Source organism: Pseudophryne corroboree, chromosome 4 (assembly GCF_028390025.1).
Source record: "Pseudophryne corroboree isolate aPseCor3 chromosome 4, aPseCor3.hap2, whole genome shotgun sequence".
Taxonomy (NCBI): domain Eukaryota; kingdom Metazoa; phylum Chordata; class Amphibia; order Anura; family Myobatrachidae; genus Pseudophryne; species Pseudophryne corroboree.
This window is the reverse complement of record NC_086447.1, coordinates 296,566,745-296,588,588: the sequence shown is the minus strand read 5'-3', so window position 1 is coordinate 296,588,588 and position 21,844 is coordinate 296,566,745. Positions and strand designations below refer to the sequence as shown.

At 44.9% G+C, this 21,844-nt stretch overlaps 1 protein-coding gene and 1 long non-coding RNA gene across 3 annotated transcripts in view; one reads left to right on the top strand and one right to left on the bottom strand.

The window, feature by feature from the left end:
• LOC134909406 (uncharacterized) overlaps positions 1 to 1,976 on the bottom strand; it is a 68,921-nt gene extending 66,945 nt beyond the window's left edge. Inside the window, exons 1-2 of the long non-coding RNA XR_010175918.1 lie at positions 1,884 to 1,976; positions 1,291 to 1,330 (exon numbers count right to left, since the gene is read on the bottom strand). This is a non-coding gene — a long non-coding RNA (uncharacterized LOC134909406). The remainder of the gene's footprint in view (positions 1 to 1,290; positions 1,331 to 1,883) is intronic.
• SLC7A14 (solute carrier family 7 member 14) overlaps positions 1,938 to 21,844 on the top strand; it is a 246,794-nt gene continuing 226,887 nt past the window's right edge. The window contains exons 1-2 of one of the 2 annotated variants that reach the window (XM_063916225.1): positions 1,938 to 2,128; positions 2,367 to 2,402. The gene's annotated coding sequence lies outside the window, so the exon portion shown is untranslated. The remainder of the gene's footprint in view (positions 2,129 to 2,366; positions 2,403 to 21,844) is intronic. The other variant, XM_063916224.1, reaches the window with a different exon arrangement.

Sequence of the window (21,844 nt, the reverse complement as noted above, 5' to 3'; positions counted from 1 at the left end):
TGGCGACAGACAGATCCAATGGTGTATGTGAAGATGTGATATGGACCATTTGTCTAACAGATCGAGCTGAAGGGTCGTGCATGAAACCTTCCGTACTGAAGAGCCTCGTGAGAGGCCACCATTTTCCCCAGAAGGTGAATGCATAGGTGTACCGATATCCGGGGTGGCTTCAGGACATCCCGAACCATCGACTGGATTACCAATGCCTTTTCCAAAGGAAGAAAACCTTTCTGCGACGTCCAGTATCATTCCGGGAGGAGCCAGCCCACACTATCAAATTATTAAAGTGCCCATGACTCCTAGTGGACCCGTCTATGCCCTATGGTACTAAATGGAACCCCAGTATCCTCTAGGACGTAAGAGAAATGGGGATATAAAGCCAGAGCATGGGCTGGAGAGACACAGGGGGGCATGAGGCTGTGGAGATGCAGGTGGGCATGATGCTGGAAACACAAAGTGGGATTGAGCCTATAGAGAACATTAATTGAAGGGGCTGGTGAGACACAGAAAGTATAAGACTATATGGAAGCCACATTAGTTAGCAACCCAGCCAAATGGTGCAAGATCTTTAAATATCCACCTATGTGCTATAAATAATATAATACTGTGAATAATATAGCCTTGTGCCCAATAATAAAATATACACATGTGGCTTATCTGAAACCTTTCAAATGTGGTAAAATTGTCAAGGTGGTTCCATTTTGATGGGAAATCCTCAAATTACCTTCAAAACTAAATCGATTAGCATAATCCTTATCCAAATTTTTATTTTACAAAATAAAGTATCAAACTCGATAAAATACTTGTGAAATAGCTTATCTGAAGAAAAGGATTATGAATTATGGTCAACATGATGTTAATCATATTCCTCCTCCTACCACCCAAGGGGGAACATGGTAAGTCTGCATCAAGAATTCCAGAACTGCAGCTGTTCCCAAGGGGGAACATGGTAAGTCTGAATCAAGAATTCCAGAACTGCGGCTGAAACGCTGTGACTCGTTTCGCCAAAGGGTAATTGCATCCCAATAGACTAGATTAGATACATCAAATAAAGTGTGTTCCTGTTTAAGACAATTTAGCCTGAATTCCATGTTTAGATCTGAGTGTACATCCTCTACCCCAATATATGCCCTACTATGGTACTGACTGTGCCATGCTATTAAGTCAAATAAGGAAAGTGTCTAGCAGAGGGACTAGCAACTAATGTTCCCCTGCTGCACACAGGACAATTTGCGATGCCCCTATAGGAGGGTGTTACATATGTTTCTCTAACTTGTTTAACATTCTCACCTTCCAATAGTCCTCGATAAATTATCACAATCCTGTGGTCCTAAATGGAAATATGCAGTAATTAAGGATTTGTAAGAACAATTATTAAATTAATATTTTTTGCTTACTGATCTACTTACCTGTGCTGAAAGCACAGTTCACAATGAACATTTCCTTAATCCCTTGTACAGTTGTACATTTTAGCTGATATTAGGATTGATATTAGGATCAGATTTCCTCATCTACACTTTATTGTCATCCAAAACCCGTGCCTAAGCCACCAGTATATTGTGAGCCTATTGGCTTATCTGCCTCGTGTGATTTCACATCACTGGGCAGGATTCTATTTCCTGAGGAGAAATGACTAGCTTCTTACAGCCAGGCTTTTCCAGAGATTACATTTCACTGTCTTTTAGGATTATTATTATTATTATTTTTTGTCTACAATAAAATGTTTATTTTGTTCTGCAACCTATGCTAATATGTCTGGAAGAGTGGAAGTATCTGATCCTGTCACTGATTGTAGTTATGTCATTCTCCCCTCCTCACTGCTCCATGTAGGTGCACTTACTGTAGGTTATAGTATACTTCAGCACCACCTAAACAGTACCCACCGAACTCTGCAGCCGCCATCTTCCTTGCCAGGCTGTCACAACCTACTGTAAGTCCCTTCCCCAGGATAATGTGATGGTGAATTATGCATGAGGCCATGTGACCCAGGTTTAGTCTGAATGATTCAGGAGTGTGCGTGTACATCCTGCTGCTGCTGCCCCCGCCTCCTCCTCCTCCCTGGCACAGACAGGAGACATGGAGCTCTGCGCTGCCCACTGCTGCTGCTGCTGCTGAGTTCCTGGACCCGGTGAGTGCATAGGGAATTCTCTGTATCCTCCCGTGTCCCGTCCTGTACCTCTACTCGTGTCTCTGATGCCCATTCCCAGCCCTACACACTGCTGGTCTGCTGTATCTCTGATATAACTGCCGTCTGCCTTATACATGGTCAGCGTGTGATGTATACACCAGTTATCTGCTTTGTTACTAGCTTGCATATAATATTCCGTAGTGGAAGGGCGTTTACTTATGTTATCTCCTACTTACAGCTCAGTGAGGACTTCCCTAGACTCCAGCCCCACCAGGTATGGTTGTCCTCATGAAGATAAAAAACGAAAGTGTAATCTACCTGGGGTCAGCTGGTCACCAGTATAGTAACCTACACTAATATGTGTCGCTTTCCCAATAGATGCTATAACACATGTATCTGCAGGGCTGGTGAGATACAGTAGATGGTGTGTGGAGAGCGGAGGGCATGGCAGCCCGGAGATCTAATAGGAGAGATTCATTATTTTACATTCGTCTGCTATTTGCGAGCTTAGATGTAACCCATAGTAATAAGATACCTGGCAAGTCTCTACAGTGAGCACAGGCGATGTTCAGCGATGTCTGGTCTCCTGCAAAATATACTGGATGCATGTAAGATGTACATGTATACTACACGGTAGGGATGCTTACACAGGGGGAGCAGCTCACCTACAGCTGATATTCATTTATCTATATATCAGTTTTGGAAGATGTATGAACTAATATCACATCACGTATGGAATTAACGTATTTCTGTGGTGGCAGCAACGGGGTTAATTATATATTGCATTCCAACAAGTGTATTCTGCTGTTTCCCGAATTCAGTGTCATTATTTAGTGAATTGTGCTGTGTGTTGTAGCCTAAGGTGTTATTAGGCTAGACATAAATGACAGGCAAAGTGCTTTCTGCCAGAGGGGGTTAATTTTATTTGACGTTGAGAGCGATTTACCAGTTATAGTAAATAATACCCTTTTGCTATGACAAGATGAATGTATAATGTTTGTCTATGTGCTTTTTATAGAGCTGTCCAATGTCCTGAATTCCTAGTTCAAGCCAAATGTCCCTCAAGTCAGTGTGTCTGTTTCTGCATCTGGTTGGCTGGCCTCTTCAAAAGACAAAAAAACATTTAATGATTGTTACCATAGTATATCATGTATCTTTTACTAAGAAACTGTCGACTTCATTGTTTGAGTTGGCTTTCTTTTTAATCTGTTGCATTCCTGTACTTAGAAGGTGTTTGTCTAACAGCTACAGGTGTCTTGCAGGCAAATATTATAGACAGATCAGCTCTGTCACTGTCAGCTGTACAAATCCTAAAGCACCCTTATGATAACAGGCTTGTTATATTAAAACCAAAGAACTTCTGTACCATGACCGTGTAATATTAAGTCACACTGGATAACATTGCTCTCTGATTTGAACAATTTGGACACTTTAGGCTTCTATTCATTCATATTAAGATGAATCTTATTGAGCAAGTGACAGCATCAGTGCACAAACTGTGTTCTCATATTCAAAGTATAATGGTACTACGTGTACAATCACAAAAGCCGTTTACCTCAGTTATATTGCACAATATACATTAAGGGATACTTACGACAGTTAACATGGACATGTCTTGTCTGCACCATAATTGAATTCTGCAGAAACCACGCTAAATTATACACTGCCTGTCCAGACATTTTATTGGCATTTTAATCTTGATTGCGTACCCATCCAGCTGTGAAACAACAGACCCTATAATATATGTGTTACCTGTTGCAGACTGAAGATGCATAAACTGCAGTGTAACAATAACTAACAATGGCCCTCATTCCGAGTTGATCGGTCGCAAGGCGAATTTAGCAGAGTTACACACGCTTAGTCTACGCCTACTGGGAGTGTATCTTAGCATCTTAAAAGTGCGAACGAAGTTTACGCAATATTGCGAACAAAAAAAACTTAGCAGTTTTAGAGTAGCTCCAGACTTACTCTGCCTGTGCGATCAGTTCAGTGCTTGTCGTTCCTGGTTTGACGTCACAAACACTCCCAGCGTTCGCCCAGACACTCCCCCGTTTCTCCGGCCACTCCTGCGTTTTTTCCGGAAACGGTAGCGTTTTCAGCCACACGCCCATAAAACGCCGTGTTTCCACCCAGTAACACCCATTTCCTGTCAATCACACTACGTTCGCCGGTGCGAACAAAAAGCCGTGAGTAAAAATCCTTTCTTCATAGCAGAATTACTTAGCGCAGTCGCAGTGCGAACATTGCGCATGCGCTCTAAGCATATTTTCACTGCGATGCGAAAAAAAAGAACGAGCGAACGACTCGGAATGAGGGCCAATATACTGAACAATTACTATTATACCAATAGCGCAAACCAAAAAAGAACACTAATGGGCAAAACCATGTGCACTGCTGGTGGGGCAGATATAACATGTGCAGAGAGTTAGATTTCAGTGGGGTGTGTTCAAACTGAAATCTAAATTGCAGTGTAGAAATAAAACAGCCAGTATTTACCCTGCACAGAAACAAAATAACCCACCCAAATCTAACTCTCTCTGCACATGTTATATCTGCCCCACTTGCAGTCCACATGATTTTGCCCATTAGTGTGCTTTTTTTTGTTTGCTAACAAACCTGAACAAGCCCCTAAATTATTATATTCCCATTCCATCTTTATTTTACCTTGTTAATTATTTATCATTAAGTAGTTAACTAACAATTTGCATGATGTTTACTTTGCATATGTCTTCTAGTCTATGAAACTGCTGTTGTTTACATGTTTTAAAATATTGTACATTCACTGAAATCACAACATTTTCCTTTATTGTGATGAAAACTTTTTTTTTATCATGGAAATATAGTAACAGGAAATTTCATGCTAGTACACAGTCAGGTCACTTTATTATGACTACCTACTACATTTCATGTCGGCAGCGCATAGCCAATGAAGTACGTCACTTGTCATGCACTGGCTTGGTGGGTATATAAGGTGATAAGGTGTGTGATAGGCTGTCTGCACACATACAGTATCACTCGTTTCTGTCACGTGTAAAAGGGGCAATTTGTCTGAGTTGCAAAAGGTGATGATTATCGGCTTCTGGCCTAAGGGTAGCAGTGTTTCTGCAACAGCGCAGTTGTGAATTGTTTGCATGCTGCTGTGGTGAAGGTGTTTCATGACTGGACAAATGGCAGCATTGCGAATAACCAACATGGACACTGCGGAGCATCACCTGCATTGATGTGAAAGGTGAATGTCGGCTCCTCCGCCACACTCCGTATACCTATGCCCAGGGCCATCTTAAAAGCAATGTAGGCCCCTGGGCACAGCAATGCACTGGGCCCCCACCCATCCTCCAGCAGTATGGGTGGGGGGTGCTATCAGCGCAGCTTTGATGCCCCGTGGGTGGCAGGGAGTGTTCTATTTTCCGCTCAGCATGTAGGATCTGGAGCAGTAATTTCTGCTAATTACTCCTTTATTGCTCAGATGGTGGGAGATGGGACAGGAGGGAGAACACTAAACTGTAGAAGGGGGCATTGGGCTGAATGAAGGGGCCCCGATGCGTGACTTCAAGGTTGTTAGGGGGTGTTTAATACATAGGGGAGGGGTGGATACAGAAGTGGGCTTAATCATAATTTTCTGGTGGGAGGGCAGTTTGCTTGACTGCAGATATCCCCATTTCCTGGAAATGTATTTCTTAGCTTTGAATGTGATAAAAATTTAGAGTGTCCCACCTTTCAGGAGGTACTGGGGACCTGGGGATCAGAGTTAAGGAGCCAGAGCAATCCACCAATGAAAATATAAAACTGCATACCAGTTGTGTGGAGCTGGAGCAGGGGCCAGCTGCTGGAAGGCTGATATCTCTGGTTCTGGGCATAGTAGAGACAAGTTGCCAGTGTCCACTGAAAGGGGAGAGTTCCGAGCTTTTGGAGTATAGCCTCGTAAAAACTCTAAGGGGGACATTTACTAAGCAGTGATAAGAGCGGAGAAGTGAGCCAGTGGAGTAGTTGTCCATGGCAACCAATCAGCACTGAAGTAACATCTATAATTTGCATACTATAAAATTATACAGAGCTGCTGATTGGTTGATGGGGCAACTTCTCCACTGGCTCACTTCTCTGCTCTTATCACTGCTTAGTAAATGTCCCCCTAAGTCAGACAGAATCCGAGATATCTTGCTGAGAAGAGCAATTAAGAGGCTCGGATGGAGACCACTGCTTTGTAGTCGGATATCTCCGGTTCCCCAGGGACGATTTTCAAAAATCTGGTAGAAAGAGGGGACCCTCAGCTATCAGCCTAGTGCCCTTATACTCCTGGGGCACTTGGTCAAGTGCCCATTGAGACCAAACGAAAAGACGGCCCTGCCTGTGCCAGACTTCCAGAACCTTATTGAGTCACTTCTAGCCCGTCCAGCTGCTGTCCGTGCACACGGCAGTTACTCTGGCTATTATCTGGTGCTCATAATAATGGACCATGTATATTATACATAGTTTATACTAGTGATGAGCGGGTTCGGTTCGTCGGAATCCGAACCCCCCCGAACTTCACCCATTTTACACGGTTCCGAGGCAGATTCGAATCTTCCCGCCTTGCTCGGTTAACCCGAGCGCGCCCGAACGTCATCATCCCGCTGTCGGTTTCTCGCGAGATTCGGATTCTATATAAGGAGCCGCGCGTCGCCGCCATTTTTCACTCGTGCATTGGAAATGATAGTGAGAGGACGTGGCTGGCGTCCGCTCAGTTTTATTCAGGTGGCTGCAAATATCTGTGCTCACTGCTTTATTGTGGGGACTGGGGACCAGCAGTATTATATAGGAGGAGTACAGTGCAGAGTTTTGCTGATCAGTGACCACCAGTATTATCCGTTCTCTGCCTGAAAAATGCTCCATATCTGTGCTCAGTGTGCTGCATATATCTGTGCTCACACTGCTTTATTGTGGGGACTGGGGACCAGCAGTATTATATAGGAGGAGTACAGTGCAGAGTTTTGCTGACCAGTGACCACCAGTATTATACGTTCTCTGCCTGAAAAACGCTCCATATCTGTGCTCAGTGTGCTGCATATATCTGTGCTCACACTGCTTTATTGTGGGGACTGGGGACCACCAGTATTATATAGGAGGAGTACAGTGCAGAGTTTTGCTGACCAGTGACCACCAGTATTATACGTTCTGTGCCTGAAAAACGCTCCATATCTGTGCTCAGTGTGCTGCATATATCTGTGCCCACACTGCTTTATTGTGGAGACTTGGGACCAGCAGTATTGTATAGGAGGAGTACAGTGCAGAGTTTTGCTGACCAGTGACCACCAGTATTATACGTTCTCTGCCTGAAAAACGCTCCATATCTGTGCTGCATTGTAGTATATAGTAGGAGTACAGTGCATAATTTTGCTGACCACCAGTATATAATATATAGCAGTACGGTACAGTAGGCCACTGCTCTACCTACCTCTGTGTCGTCAAGTATACTATCCATCCATACCTGTGGTGCATTTCAGTTTTGCACAGTTTGCTGACCACCAGTATATAATATATAGCAGTACGGTACAGTAGGCCACTGCTCTACCTACCTCTGTGTCGTCAAGTATACTATCCATCCATACCTGTGGTGCATTTCAGTTTTGCACAGTTTGCTGACCACCAGTATATAATATATAGCAGTACGGTACAGAAGGCCACTGCTCTACCTACCTCTGTGTCGTCAAGTATACTATCCATCCATACCTGTGGTGCATTTCAGTTGTGCGCAGTATATATAGTAGTAGGCCATTGCTATTGATACTGGCATATAATTCCACACATTAAAAAATGGAGAACAAAAATGTGGAGGGTAAAATAGGGAAAGATCAAGATCCACTTCCACCTCGTGCTGAAGCTGCTGCCACTAGTCATGGCCAAGACGATAAAATGCCATCAACGTCGTCTGCCAAGGCCGATGCCCAATGTCATAGTAGAGAGCATGTAATATCCAAAACACAAAAGTTCAGTAAAATGACCGAAAAATCAAAATTAAAAGCGTCTGAGGAGAAGCGTAAACTTGCCAATATGCCATTTACGACACGGAGTGGCAAGGAACGGCTGAGGCCCTGGCCTATGTTCATGGCTTGTGGTTCAGCTTCACATGAGGATGGAAGCACTCATCCTCTCGCTAGAAAACTGCAATGCCACTCCTAGATGGGCCAGGTGTTTGTGTCGGCCACTTGGGTCGCTTAGCTTAGTCACACAGCTACCTCATTGCGCCTCTTTTTTTCTTTGCATCATGTGCTGTTTGGGGACTATTTTTTTGAAGTGCCATCCTGTCTGACACTGCAGTGCCACTCCTAGATGGGCCAGGTGTTTGTGTCGGTCACTTGGGTCGCTTACCTTAGTCACACAGCTACCTCATTGCGCCTCTTTTTTTCTTTGCTTCATGTGCTGTTTGGGGACTGTGTTTTTGAAGTGCCATCCTGTCTGACACTGCAGTGCCACTCCTAGATGGGCCAGGTGTATGTGTTGGCCAACTTGGGTCGCTTAGCTTAGTCACACAGCTACCTCATTGTGCCTCTTTTTTTCTTTGCTTCATGTGCTGTTTAGGGACTATTTTTTTGAAGTGCCATCCTGTCTGACACTGCAGTGCCACTCCTAGATGGGCCAGTTGTTTGTGTCGGCCACTTGGGTCGCTTAGCTTAGTCACACAGCTACCTCATTGCGCCTCTTTTTTTCTTTGCATCATGTGCTGTTTGGGGACTATTTTTTTGAAGTGCCATCCTGTCTGACACTGCAGTGCCACTCCTAGATGGGCCAGTTGTTTGTGTCGGCCACTTGGGTCGCTTAGCTTAGTCACACAGCTACCTCATTGCGCCTCTTTTTTTCTTTGCATCATGTGCTGTTTGGGGACTATTTTTTTGAAGTGCCATCCTGTCTGACACTGCAGTGCCACTCCTAGATGGGCCAGGTGTTTGTGTCGGCCACTTGTGTCGCTTAGCTTAGTCACACAGCTACCTCATTGCGCCTCTTTTTTTCTTTGCATCATGTGCTGTTTGGGGACTATTTTGTTGAAGTGCCATCCTGTCTGACACTGCAGTGCCACTCCTAGATGGGCCAGGTGTTTGTGTCGGCCACTTGGGTCGCTTAGCTTAGTCACACAGCTACCTCATTGCGCCTCTTTTTTTCTTTGCATCATGTGCTGTTTGGGGACTATTTTTTTGAAGTGCCATCCTGTCTGACACTGCAGTGCCACTCCTAGATGGGCCAGGTGTTTGTGTCGGCCACTTGGGTCGCTTAGCTTAGTCACACAGCTACCTCATTGCGCCTCTTTTTTTTTTGCATCATGTGCTGTTTGGGGACTATTTTTTTGAAGTGCCATCCTGTCTGACACTGCAGTGCCACTCCTAGATGGGCCAGTTGTTTGTGTCGGCCACTTGGGTCGCTTAGCTTAGTCACACAGCTACCTCATTGCGCCTCTTTTTTTCTTTGCATCATGTGCTGTTTGGGGACTATTTTTTTGAAGTGCCATCCTGTCTGACACTGCAGTGCCACTCCTAGATGGGCCAGGTGTTTGTGTGGGCCACTTGGGTCGCTTAGCTTAGTCACACAGCTACCTCATTGCGCCTCTTTTTTTCTTTGCATCATGTGCTGTTTGGGGACTATTTTTTTGAAGTGCCATCCTGTCTGACACTGCAGTGCCACTCGTAGATGGGCCAGGTGTTTGTGTCGGCCACTTGGGTCGCTTAGCTTAGTCACACAGCTACCTCATTGCGCCTCTTTTTTTCTTTGCATCATGTGCTGTTTGGGGACTATTTTTTTGAAGTGCCATCCTGTCTGACACTGCAGTGCCACTCCTAGATGGGCCAGGTGTTTGTGTCGGCCACTTGGGTCGCTTAGCTTAGTCATCCAGCGACCTCGGTGCAAATTTTAGGACTAAAAATAATATTGTGAGGTGTGAGGTGTTCAGAATAGACTGGAAATGAGTGGAAATTATGTTTATTGAGGTTAATAATACTATGGGATCAAAATGACCCCCAAATTCTATGATTTAAGCTGTTTTTGAGGGGGTTTTGTAAAAAAGCACCCGAATCCAAAACACACCCGAATCCGACAAAAAATTTTCAGGGAGGTTTTGCCAAAACTCGTCCGAATCCAAAACACGGCTGCGGAACCGAATCCAAAACCAAAACACAAAACCCGAAAAATGTCCGGTGACCATCACTAGTTTATACCATATACTGAGTTACGGAATGTATAAGCACATTCTTGCCTGTCACTATTTATCAGCTTAGCTTTTTTTTTTTTACAAATCCAGGGGCTTATGCAGAGATACAGCAGGAGCAAAGTCAAAGATAGGGGCAATTTGTTCTTGGACAAACCATGTTAGAAGCAAGGAGTGCAAATCCATTAACTTTTATCCATGCAGGGAAAATATGTACTACTTTTGCAGGTAGCCCACAAATTCTGGGTAACATGGCTTTAGAATTAGGCTAGGGCACACCCCTTCCCCAACTGTAAATCTGTATACTCATTTTAAATATGTCCCCTGCAGTGCAACATACACAGTCGAGTCACATTATTATGATCACCTCCTACATTTGACGTCAGCAGCACGTAGCCCATAAAGTACGTCACGTGTCATGCGCTGGCTTGGTGGGTATATAGGGTGTGCGATAGGCACATATCACTCGTTGCTTTCATGGGTAAAAGGGGCAATTGATCTGAGTTGCAAAAAGGGATCCTTAGCTTTTGGGCCAAGGGTGGCAGTATTTCTGAAACAGGGCAGTTGTGAACTGTTCGCGTGCTGCTGTGGTGAAGGTGTATCGTGACTGGACAAATGGCACCATTGCGAATAACCAACGTGAAAACTGAGGAGCATCACCTGCCACTGATGTAAGAGGTGAACGTCTGCTATGAAGGTGCATGAGGGCTGACCGACACGCTACTGTGGTGCTGCTCACCCTCAAAATTAACCTTTGAGCTACCACATACGCCTTCCTGCTGTCTGTGGTGCACACGGTGGTTACTCTGGCTATTAGCTGGTGGTCATAATAATGGAACTCGATCATGTCGTTTTGTCAAGGTCCTTTTTTTTCTATACTCCAATACAATCTCCTCTGCATAGGGCCAAATGCAGGATTTCTGAATATTCCAAATGTTTATTGAAATGTGAAATTTTCCAAATGTTTAATTTTAGAATGATTATCACCAGCCCATGCAGGATGCATAATTAACATGTAATAGCTATAGCCCCAAACAAAGTACAATTTATGTAACACAGTACACTGTACTTCAGACATATGCAGGCCCAATGATCATGGTAACCACTTACCAGATTCCCTCTCTCGTGCTATTGATCAGGGCCGGCTCCAGGCCTACTAGCACCTTGAGCGAGAAAATGTAAAAGCGCCTCCCCCCCCCCCCATGCGCGCGCCGAAGACGCGAGCGCTCCCGGAAAAGTGTGTGTGGCCTCTGGAAAAGTGGGCGTGGCCTCGTAACTTCATATCATCAAACTATAAACATATTTTCACACAATTAGCAGCCTTACACATAGCCACAGTAGTGTTCCTTACACACAATGTCTCCAGTATAGTGCCAGATACACATAATGTGCAGTGCCAGATAGACATGACATGCCCCCCAGCAGTGCCAGCTACACATGACATGCCCCGCAGCAGTGCCAGCTACACATGACATGCCCCGCAGCAGTGCCAGCTACATATGACATGCCCCGCAGCAGTGCCAGCTACACATGACATGCCCCCCAGCAGTGCCAGCTACACATGATAGTGTTCACTTTTTAGGGCATGGTGCTGATCACAGGGAGGGCACATTTTTAAGTTAGGAGGGCAAAATGATGTACATACTGCTTGTTGTTCCCATACCTATATGTCAAAGCATGGACAGTGCGCGCCGAAGGCGCGCAACAAAAATTAAGGGGAGTTACTTCGTGGGGAAGGTACGTGGCCACATAATAGTGGCAATTTGCATTACACCACACAGTAGTGCAGCTAATACACACTGCACCAGGTAGAACCTCCTATACACTTTGCGCCAGGCACAGCACTGAGACACATTGCACCAGGGAGATAACTGAGACACATTGCCTAGCCACAGACGCCTAGTGGGAACACTACATAACATGCTCCCCAGCAGTGCCAGCTACACGTGACATGCCCCCCAGCAGTGCCAGCTACACGTGACATGCCCCCCAGCAGTGCCAGCTACACGCGACATGCCCCCCAGCAGTGCCAGCTACACGCGACATGCTCCCCAGCAGTGCCAGCTACACGCGACATGCTCCCCAGCAGTGCCAGCTACACGCGACATGCCCCCCCAGCAGTGCCAGCTACACGTGACATGCCCCCCCCCCAGCAGTGCCAGCTACATAAATGGCCACACAGTGCCAGATATGCCCCCACAGTGCCAGATACATTAATGCCCCCACAGTGCAGATATACCCCCACAGCGCCAGATACATAAATGCCCCCACAGTGCAGATATGCCCCCACAGTGCAGATATGCCCCCACAGTGCCAGATACATCAATGCCCCCACAGTGCAGATATACCCCCACAGTGCCAGATACATAAATGCCCCCACAGTGCCAGATACATAAAATGCCCCCACAGTGCAGATATGCCCCCACCATTCCAGATACATAAATGCCCCCACAGTTCCAGATACATAAATGCCCCCACAGTGCCAATATACCCCCACAGTGCCAGATACATAAAATGCCCCCACACTGCAGATATGCCCCCACAGTTCCAGATACATAAATGTCCCCACAGTGCAGATACGCCCCCACGGTGCCAGATACATTAATGCCCCCACAATGCCAGATACATAAATGCCCCCCCCCCCCCACAGTGCCTGATACATAAATGCCCCCACAGTGCAGATATGCCCCCACAGTGCCAGATACATAAATGCCCCCACAGTGCCAGATACATAAATGCCCCCACAATGCCAGATACATAAATGCCCCCACAGTGCCAGATACATAAATGAACCCACAGTGCCAGATACATAAATGAACCCACAGTACAGATATGCCCCCACAGTGCCAGATACATTAATGCCCTCACAGTGCAGATATACCCCCACAGTGCCAGATACATAAATGCCCCCACAGTGCAGATATGCCCCCTCAGTGCCAGATACATAAATGCCCCCACAGTGCAGATATGCCCCCACAGTGCCAGATACATTAATGCCCCCACAGTGCAGATATACCCCCACAGCGCCAGATACATAAATGCCCCACAGTGCAGATATGCCCCCACAGTGCAGATATGCCCCCACAGTGCCAGATACATTAATGCCCCCACAGTGCAGATATGCCCCCACAGTGCCAGATACATTAATGCCCCCACAGTGCAGATATACCCCCACAGTGCCAGATACATAAATGCCCCCACAATGCCAGATACATAAATGCCCCCACAGTGCTTGATACATAAATGCCCCCACAGTGCCAGATATATAAATGCCCCCACAGTGACAGATATGCCCCACAGTGCCAGATTCATAAATGCCCCCACAGTGAAAGATATACCCCCACAGTGCAGACATGCCCCCACATTTCCAGACACATAATTGCCCCCACAGTGAAAGATATGCCCCCACAGTGCCCAATCCATATACTGCTTCACGATACCTGCGGTGGTGGCGGGAGGGGGAGTGCCGCTGAGGACACGGGCGGCTCTTCTAAAACTTGTGTGCGCGGCTGCCCGGCGTCTATCGTCAGACGCCGGCGCCGCACAGCCGCATACAGGGAGCACTGCAGGCTGGCTCCAGGCACAAAGATGGCGGCGCCAGCGAGCGGCGCCCATTAAGGGTGGCGCCCCGCGCGGCCGCTCTAGTCGAACGTGCCTGGAGCCGGCCCTGCTAATGATTAAGCACTCAGATCCACAGACACACACACAGCAGACTTGGTTGGAAAATCTGCTGGCCCTGGGCATGTCCAGCAGCTCCATTCTGCCCTTTTTTCTACATGTAGTAGCTACTGGCCAAGCTGTGGGGAAGGGGGGTTTCTGGGCAACTGGAGCCCCCCCCCCCTTCCTGCTTTTGCCTATTCTGCACAACCATCTTGCTTTCCATATTATTTCAGTAAGATTTGTTTCCCCAGAAGTAGTAGTCTTGAAATAAAGGCTACACATACATGTTGATGCTATTTGTACTTTTACAACTACTTATTATTATTATTATTATTATTATTATTACAATCAGTAGAAGTAGTAGTAGTAATAATAATAATAATAATAATAATAATAATAATATCCCCATTAAGCCTTTATATACATTCGCTCGTTGGGGCTGGAGGTGACACATGGATCAAATGAAGCCTTCAGTAGGATAATAATTGAAGAACATGGAACTCTCAGAACTTCCCATTATGCAGTCTTACTACTGCCACTACTCTAATCTATCTCATGAAGTAAATATTGAGAGACATGGCATGAAATATCTGGAATGCACAGTGAGCAATTTTAATATTGGCACAGTAAAGCGGAGCTGTGAGAACAGAAAAATAAAACATTGGTCAATTTTAATTTTCTTTTTCTTCGCAATTACCTTCTTTCACATGGAAGCAGCAGGTCTATAAAACTGGAAAACACTAAACAAAGACAGGGCCCCATAATTTCCTATTTCACATTCTGTATCTTCGGAAAGTATGTCCTATGACTTTCTCTGTTTAAACACCATCTTGTATTTGTCTTGCTGATATTGTGAATGCGCCTTGTGACAATTTTTCAATCTGCATTGAATGCAAACAAAATGACTTGCGTTTTACAATTTCATACCCTATTGACAGATGAATGACAATAAAATTGAGAGTTATTTCTCACTCTCATTGATAAGATCATGACATGTCTGTATCTCCTCTAAAGAATGAATAGAATACATTTGTTACATTATACATTGTGTGATCAGGTCATGTGTAGCACCCAACTCAACAACCACTTCTTTAGCCTTTTTGTATACATGTGTAGCATACTGTAAGGCTGGGTACACACGGTGCAATTTTTTGCACTATATCGCACACTGGGGGTAATTCCGACCCGTTCGCTCGCTGCAGTTTCTCACAGCGCAGCGATTAGGTCGGAACTGCGCAGTGCACCGGCGCATGGCAGCCATTGTTGCCTAGTGATCGGCTTTTGCCCATGTCGACCATGTCAGTGTCGACCAATAGTGGGTCGACCATCCAAACGGATACCAGATACTACACTATCTAGTGCATATTCGTGCATATTCTACCGTGTGTATGTTAACGTACGATATTGTATCCGATTTGTGTCATCACAATTAAGTGAGAATCCATATCCTATGCTATATCTTATGCTAAATCTACTGATATAATCTTATGCTATATCTTACCATGTGTATGTACTATTTCGTTTGTTCAGGAGCTCAGGGAATTTCAAGGGAAATAGTGTAGCTTATACGTTTCATTTTTACAGGACCATGTTTTTCATTTTCAGCTTTGTACATTTTATAATATATATTTTCTATTTACTTACCATAGAATTGCAAGTAGCAATAAACAATGTAAACTTTCCATTTTAGTTTCTTGCATGTTTTCATTGTAGGTATTAATTGCTTATACCTATTATCCGGGACATAAAGTGAACTGAAATAAACTTAACTTACACCACAGCCCCAGTGTGTTAAACAGTTATTCACACTCAGTATAAATGGCTGCTAATTATTATAATGATAATGTTTTGTAGACCAGGAAAAGCTCAAATACATAGTATTGAAAAGTGCATAAGCCACTTTCAAAACAGACTGCGGAATGAACCTTACCTGTCCTTATCCCTCTTACCTTTGTTCCTATATGTATTATAGGAGTATTGGGGACAGTGGTACCTATTTAGCAAGCAAATGTGTTACTTAAAACAATGCAGGATAGTCTTAACGAAGAGATAATCCCTTATGGTTTACCTTAATTAGCGCCATATGGAGCTATCTGCAGAAAATCCTTATTTCTTACAAAAACTGCAGGAACAGATGAATCTTTTCTTATCATGGGTAAAAGAGGCGAAAAGTAAAGAGGGATGATTATTGGCTTTCGGGTCAAGGGTGGCAGTATTTCTGTAAAAGCTCAGTTTGTGAACTATTCACGTGCTGCTGTGGTGAAGCTGTATCGTGACTGGGCAAATGTCACCATTGCGAATAACCGACATGGAAACTGCGGCGCCCCTGCGGCGCCCCATGTGCCATTGATGTGAGAGGTGAAGGTTGGCTACGAAGGTGTGTGAGGGCCTGCCGACACGCTAAAGTGGAGCTGCTCACCGTCAGAATGAACCTGAGTGCTACCAGACATGTTTCTAAAACAAGTGTAAATGGGGAAAGAAAACAACAAAAAATTTCCTTTTTGGGAGCACTCTTTGACATAAATTGGTATAAATATACCCAAAATATAGGTCTACAATAAACAGTGTATTGATGAGTTTTCTAAAACGTAACTTTTATTTTGTTTATAGGTTTAAGATAAAGACCAAAATGGTTCCAATTTTTTTTTTTATTTATTTAAAAGTCTTGAACTTACCAGAAATTATCATAGGTTCAAGACAGAAATGGTGAAAATGTAAAATTGAATATCAGGATGCTACATCTGGAACACTTGCTGTTCAACCTAAATTCTAGATAGAGGTAAATAAAGTGGACATCCGGATAATGCCCACAGTACCCAGTGTTCCTGGGTGGTCTCCCATCCAAGTACTGACCAGGCCTATCCTATCAGCTTCCGAAATTTATCAGGATCGGGCAGATTTGAGGATAATACAACAGTGGGCAATTGATGTGGATGATACCAGAAGGAAGAGAGAACCCACTTCTGCTGTCTGTACTCGGCCTGATGTAAATCGATGGTTTATGAATCCCTAGGCTTTTCCAGATGAGAGAGTGCTGGAAAAAGAGAAAAGCAAAAATAGATATAGAAATAGTCCACTGAGAATTATGGTAATATCAATCCTTTCTCAGTTTGTTGAAAAATAAATAGACACTTCTGCTTTCTGTTGTAACAGCAAAATGTCCGCTGAAAGGAGCTGAACTCTCTTCAGCACTGCTGTCAGCCAGATGAGAGAGTAATAGAGTACAGATGGTGTTGTGTAAGTTGGTGCGGGACTGATAATTTGTATTGCAAATGTTTCTAAAACAACAATTCAGCCCATCTAGTTGCTGTCTGTGCTGCACATGGCAGTTACTCTGGCTATTAGCTGGTGGTCATAAAAATGTGACTCAAACTTGTATAATAATATACAGGCCCACCATCAAGGGGGAAATGGATTGAGATGGGGTGGCATCTGGCCCTGCCCGCAATCCTCATTGCTACCACCCTGGCTTTGGTAAGCTTTTGGGGATGCAGGGGGGAGCGGAAGGAAGGCTGGAGGCAGGTAGGCAGGTGTGTGTCTGTCTGTCTGTCTGTCTATGGGACTGTGTGCTATGTGTGTCTATGGGGCAGAGTGTGTGTGTGTGCATGTCTATGGGGCAGAGTGTGTGTCCATGGGGCTGTGTGCTGTGTGTGTGTGTGGGGGGGGGGGGGGGGGCTGCTATGGGGCAGTGTGTGTTTGTGTCTATGGGGCAGTGTATAGCGGCTATGGTGCAGTGTGTGTGGTGTGGGGCCCTGCCTAGTTTGTCAGTCCTGGGCCCCATCATTTCTGATAGCAGCCCTTATAATATATCAATCAGGATAAATAGATAGATAGATAGATACTGTAGATAGATAGATAGATAGATAGATAGATAGATAGATAGATAGATAGATAGATAATAAGTTTTAGTGTATCAAGAAAGAGTAACATGTATCAGAGTGCAGCCCGCATGTTTCATCAGGAAACTAATAAAAGCCTCTATTCCTTGGAAAGTTATACTGTAGTGAAAAAAGGGGATCATCAGCTATCCCAGTGTAATACGTTTCAAACTCACTTGATACAGGCCAGCTGCAATCTTCGGTTTTACAGTACATAGATATGTTGGAAACAGCTTTTAATTGTGCTGCCAGAATGTAGCAGAAAAATTGCAAATGGGGCACATTGGCTTTAGTCACATACACTTTATGGCCAAAAGTATTCGGACGCCTGACCATTACACCAATAGGGACTGCAATGACATTGTATTCAGATACATATACTTTAATATGGAGTTTGTCCCCCTTTTGCACCTATAACAGGAAGGCTTTCCTCAATATTTTGGAGTGTTTCTGTGGGAATTTGTGCCCATTCATTCTGTAGAGCATTTATGAGGCCAGGCACTGATGTTGGATGAGAAGGCTTGGCTTGCAATCTCCGTTCCAGTTCATCCCAAAGGTGCTCAATGGGGTCGAGGTCAGGGCTGTGTGCAGTCCAGTCAAGTTCTTCCACACCAAACTGTATAGTCCTTGCTTTGTGTACTGGGGCACAGTGATGTTGAAATAGGAAAGGGCCTTCCCCAAACTGTTGTCACAAAGGTGGAAGCATTGCATTGTCCAAGATGTTTTGGTATGCTGAAGCATTAAGATTGCCCTTCACTGGAGATACGGGGCCTAGCTCAAACCCTGAAAAATGGCACCATACCGTTATCCCTCCTCCACCAAACTTCACAGTTGGCACAATGCAGTCAGGCAGGTAATGTTCTCCAGTATCTGCCAAAACCCAGACTCATCCATCTGACTGCCAAACAGAGAAGCGTGATTCGTCACTCCACAAAACACATTTCCGCTGCTCCACAGTCCCCTGTCGGTGTGCTTTACACCACTCCATCTGACGCTAGGCATTGGACTTGGTGATGTGAGGCTTGCATGCTACTGCTTGGCCATGGAAACCCATTCCGCTAAGCTCCTGCTGCACAGTTTGTGTGCTTACATTAATGCCAGTGGAAGTTCTGAACTCTTCAGCTATGGAATTAGCAGAGCGTTTGCTACTTTTACGCACCATGCGCCTTAGTAGTCGCTGACGCCGCTCTGTGATTTTACATGGTCTTCCGCTACGTGAGTGAGTTGCTGTTGTTCCTAAACGTTTACTTTCTAATAATATCACTTACAGTTGACCATGGAATATCCAGCAGAAATGAAATTTCGCGAACCGTCTTATTACAAAGGTGGCATCCTATCGCAGTACCACGCTTGAAGTCACTGAGCTCTTCGAGAATAACCTATTTTGCATTACAAATGTTTGCAATTGGAGACTACATGGCCAGGTGCTTGATTTTCTACACCTGTGGCAACGGGTCTGATTGAAATATCTGAATTCAGTAATTAACAGGTGTGGCCAAATACTTCTGTCCATATAATGTACGTTAAAACAATATATTTATACAAAGAAAAACTATCTGTAAAATAATGTCAGCAGGCATTTTAAAGAGTGTTTCCAACTATAAGAAACAAATCTGAACAAATGCAAGAAGAAGCTGAGATCTCTAGACATTTGAGAAATTAATGTATCCATTACTTTTAATGTGTAATATTATGTTGAAGTCCTAAACTCTTGTAGCATCTCTTTGCAACCAGTGCCTGATACAAGGTAGATTGTGGCTGTATATAGCACAAAAAATCCTGGAGATGCAATAATTATTATTGCAGTTATAAATCTTGTGGTCAGAACTGCCGACAAATTGCAGCTTTAAAACCCGCTGCTTAATAAATACACCCTGTAGACGCTATAAGAAGTGGACATTTTACCTACACTCCTACATTACACTCTACTCTTCTGCTTCTGCTTTTATCGTATTAAAATAGCACAGCATATGGTGAGTTTAATTGTTCTGAACTTTGTTTTACCATAGTATGTTTTCTTTTTAAACATAGCTGAAATAATATGTTATTACAAAGATATTGTCTGGGTAGGTAAATATTGGAAGGCTGTTTTTATTAGTTGACGTAGAAAGATAAACACTCTGCACCTGTGATTTTATTATCTCTGTCCTGGAAAAATAGTCGTGAAGTTCCCATATTTGGTGAACCCAAGTGAATGAGTTAATGGTATTCCCTTATACAGTATTTGAGTGCATTGCCCCTGAATACAATAATGCACTCCCAGAGTGACGGATGGCTGCTGTTCTGGCAGATGGTTGGAATAAAGAATGGGAAACCTGAACCCTCCCTTTGTGTGGGATTGTCAAGGTGGCCAAATGTATGATTCATGTCATTATTCTGTTATTCACATCCCAGTGTAGGCAATTCTGTAAGCCTGTAAGTAAATTAAATATTAAATATATAGAATATTAACTTAATTTTATATATATATATATATAGATAGATAGATAGATAGATAGATAGATAGATAGGTAGATAGAAAGCACTCTGCAATCATTCAAACTTAGCCGGTGCCTTCACATATACAAACGTATAAGATATATAGATTCCAGGTGCGTCACTCGGCGTTAATAAAGACATTAAACCATAGTGGTTATATCTACTATCCACTATGGTTTAATGTCTTTATTAACGGCGAGTGACGCACCTGGAATATATATATATATATATATATATATATATATATAAACATTCCAAATCAGCCGGCACTCCACCCTTCAGTACATCTGGTCCCGGTGCCTGGTGCAAATACACATACTCCTCCAAAAATCATCTCCAGCCTGCTTCTCTCAGCACACCCTCATCTCCCGCCTGCGTTTCTCAGCCACACCCTCATCTCCTGCCTGCGTCTCTCAGCACAACATCATCTCCAGCCTGCGTCTCTCAGCACACCATTATCTCCCGCCTGTGTCTCTCAGCACACCATCATCTCCTGCCTGCGTCTCTCAGCACAACATCATCTCCAGCCTGCGTCTCTCAGCACACCATCATCTCCCGCCTGTGTCTCTCAGCACACCATCATCTCCCGCCTGTGTCTCTCAGCACACCATCATCTCTTGCCTGCGTCTCTCAGCACAACATCATCTCCAGCCTGCGTCTCTCAGCACACCATCATCTCCCGCCTGTGTCTCTCAGCACACCATCATCTCCTGCCTGCGTCTCTCAGCACAACATCATCTCCAGCCTGCGTCTCTCAGCACACCATCATCTCCCGCCTGTGTCTCTCAGCACACCATCATCTCCCGCCTGTGTCTCTCAGCACTCCATCATCTCTTGCCTGCGTCTCTCAGCACAACATCATCTCCAGCCTGCGTCTCTCAGCACACCATCATCTCCCGCCTGTGTCTCTCAGCACACCATCATCTCCCGCCTGTGTCTCTCAGCACAACATCATCTCCAGCCTGGGTCTCTCAGCATATCATCATCTCCAGCCTGCATCTTTCAGCACATCATCTCCCCCTGCATTGTCTCTCAGCACAACATTGTTTCCCCCCACAATGTCTCTCAGCACACTGTCATCTCCCGGGAACGAGGGTGCACCCTGTCCTTCCAGCGCTGCACACACTGGAGGGGCCGGCGTCGTGAACCGCAGCGACCGCGGACATAATAAAACACCCCTGTTGCAGGGACACACTGTCCCCGGGGCAGAGGCTGGATGGTGAGCGCGATGCTGCAGCCTGGGAGCTCCGCAAGTCCAGCAGCCAGTATGTCCAGGCTGTTACAGCGTTACAGCTAGATGAGGCTCGGGAATGAGAGCAGCCCCTGTCCATCCAATGCCGCACACTCTGGTTCAGCCGGGAGGCCTGCACCATACAATTTTAAACCACAGAGACGTGGACACAGTAAAATTCACTTTAGATACGCCACCCTAGTGCGCCCCCTCTTCCGGGTCTGCCATGGTGCTCAGGGCACATGCCCTGCTCGCACCCCCCCCCTAGTTACGCCAGTGCTCACCTGCTGCCTGCATCC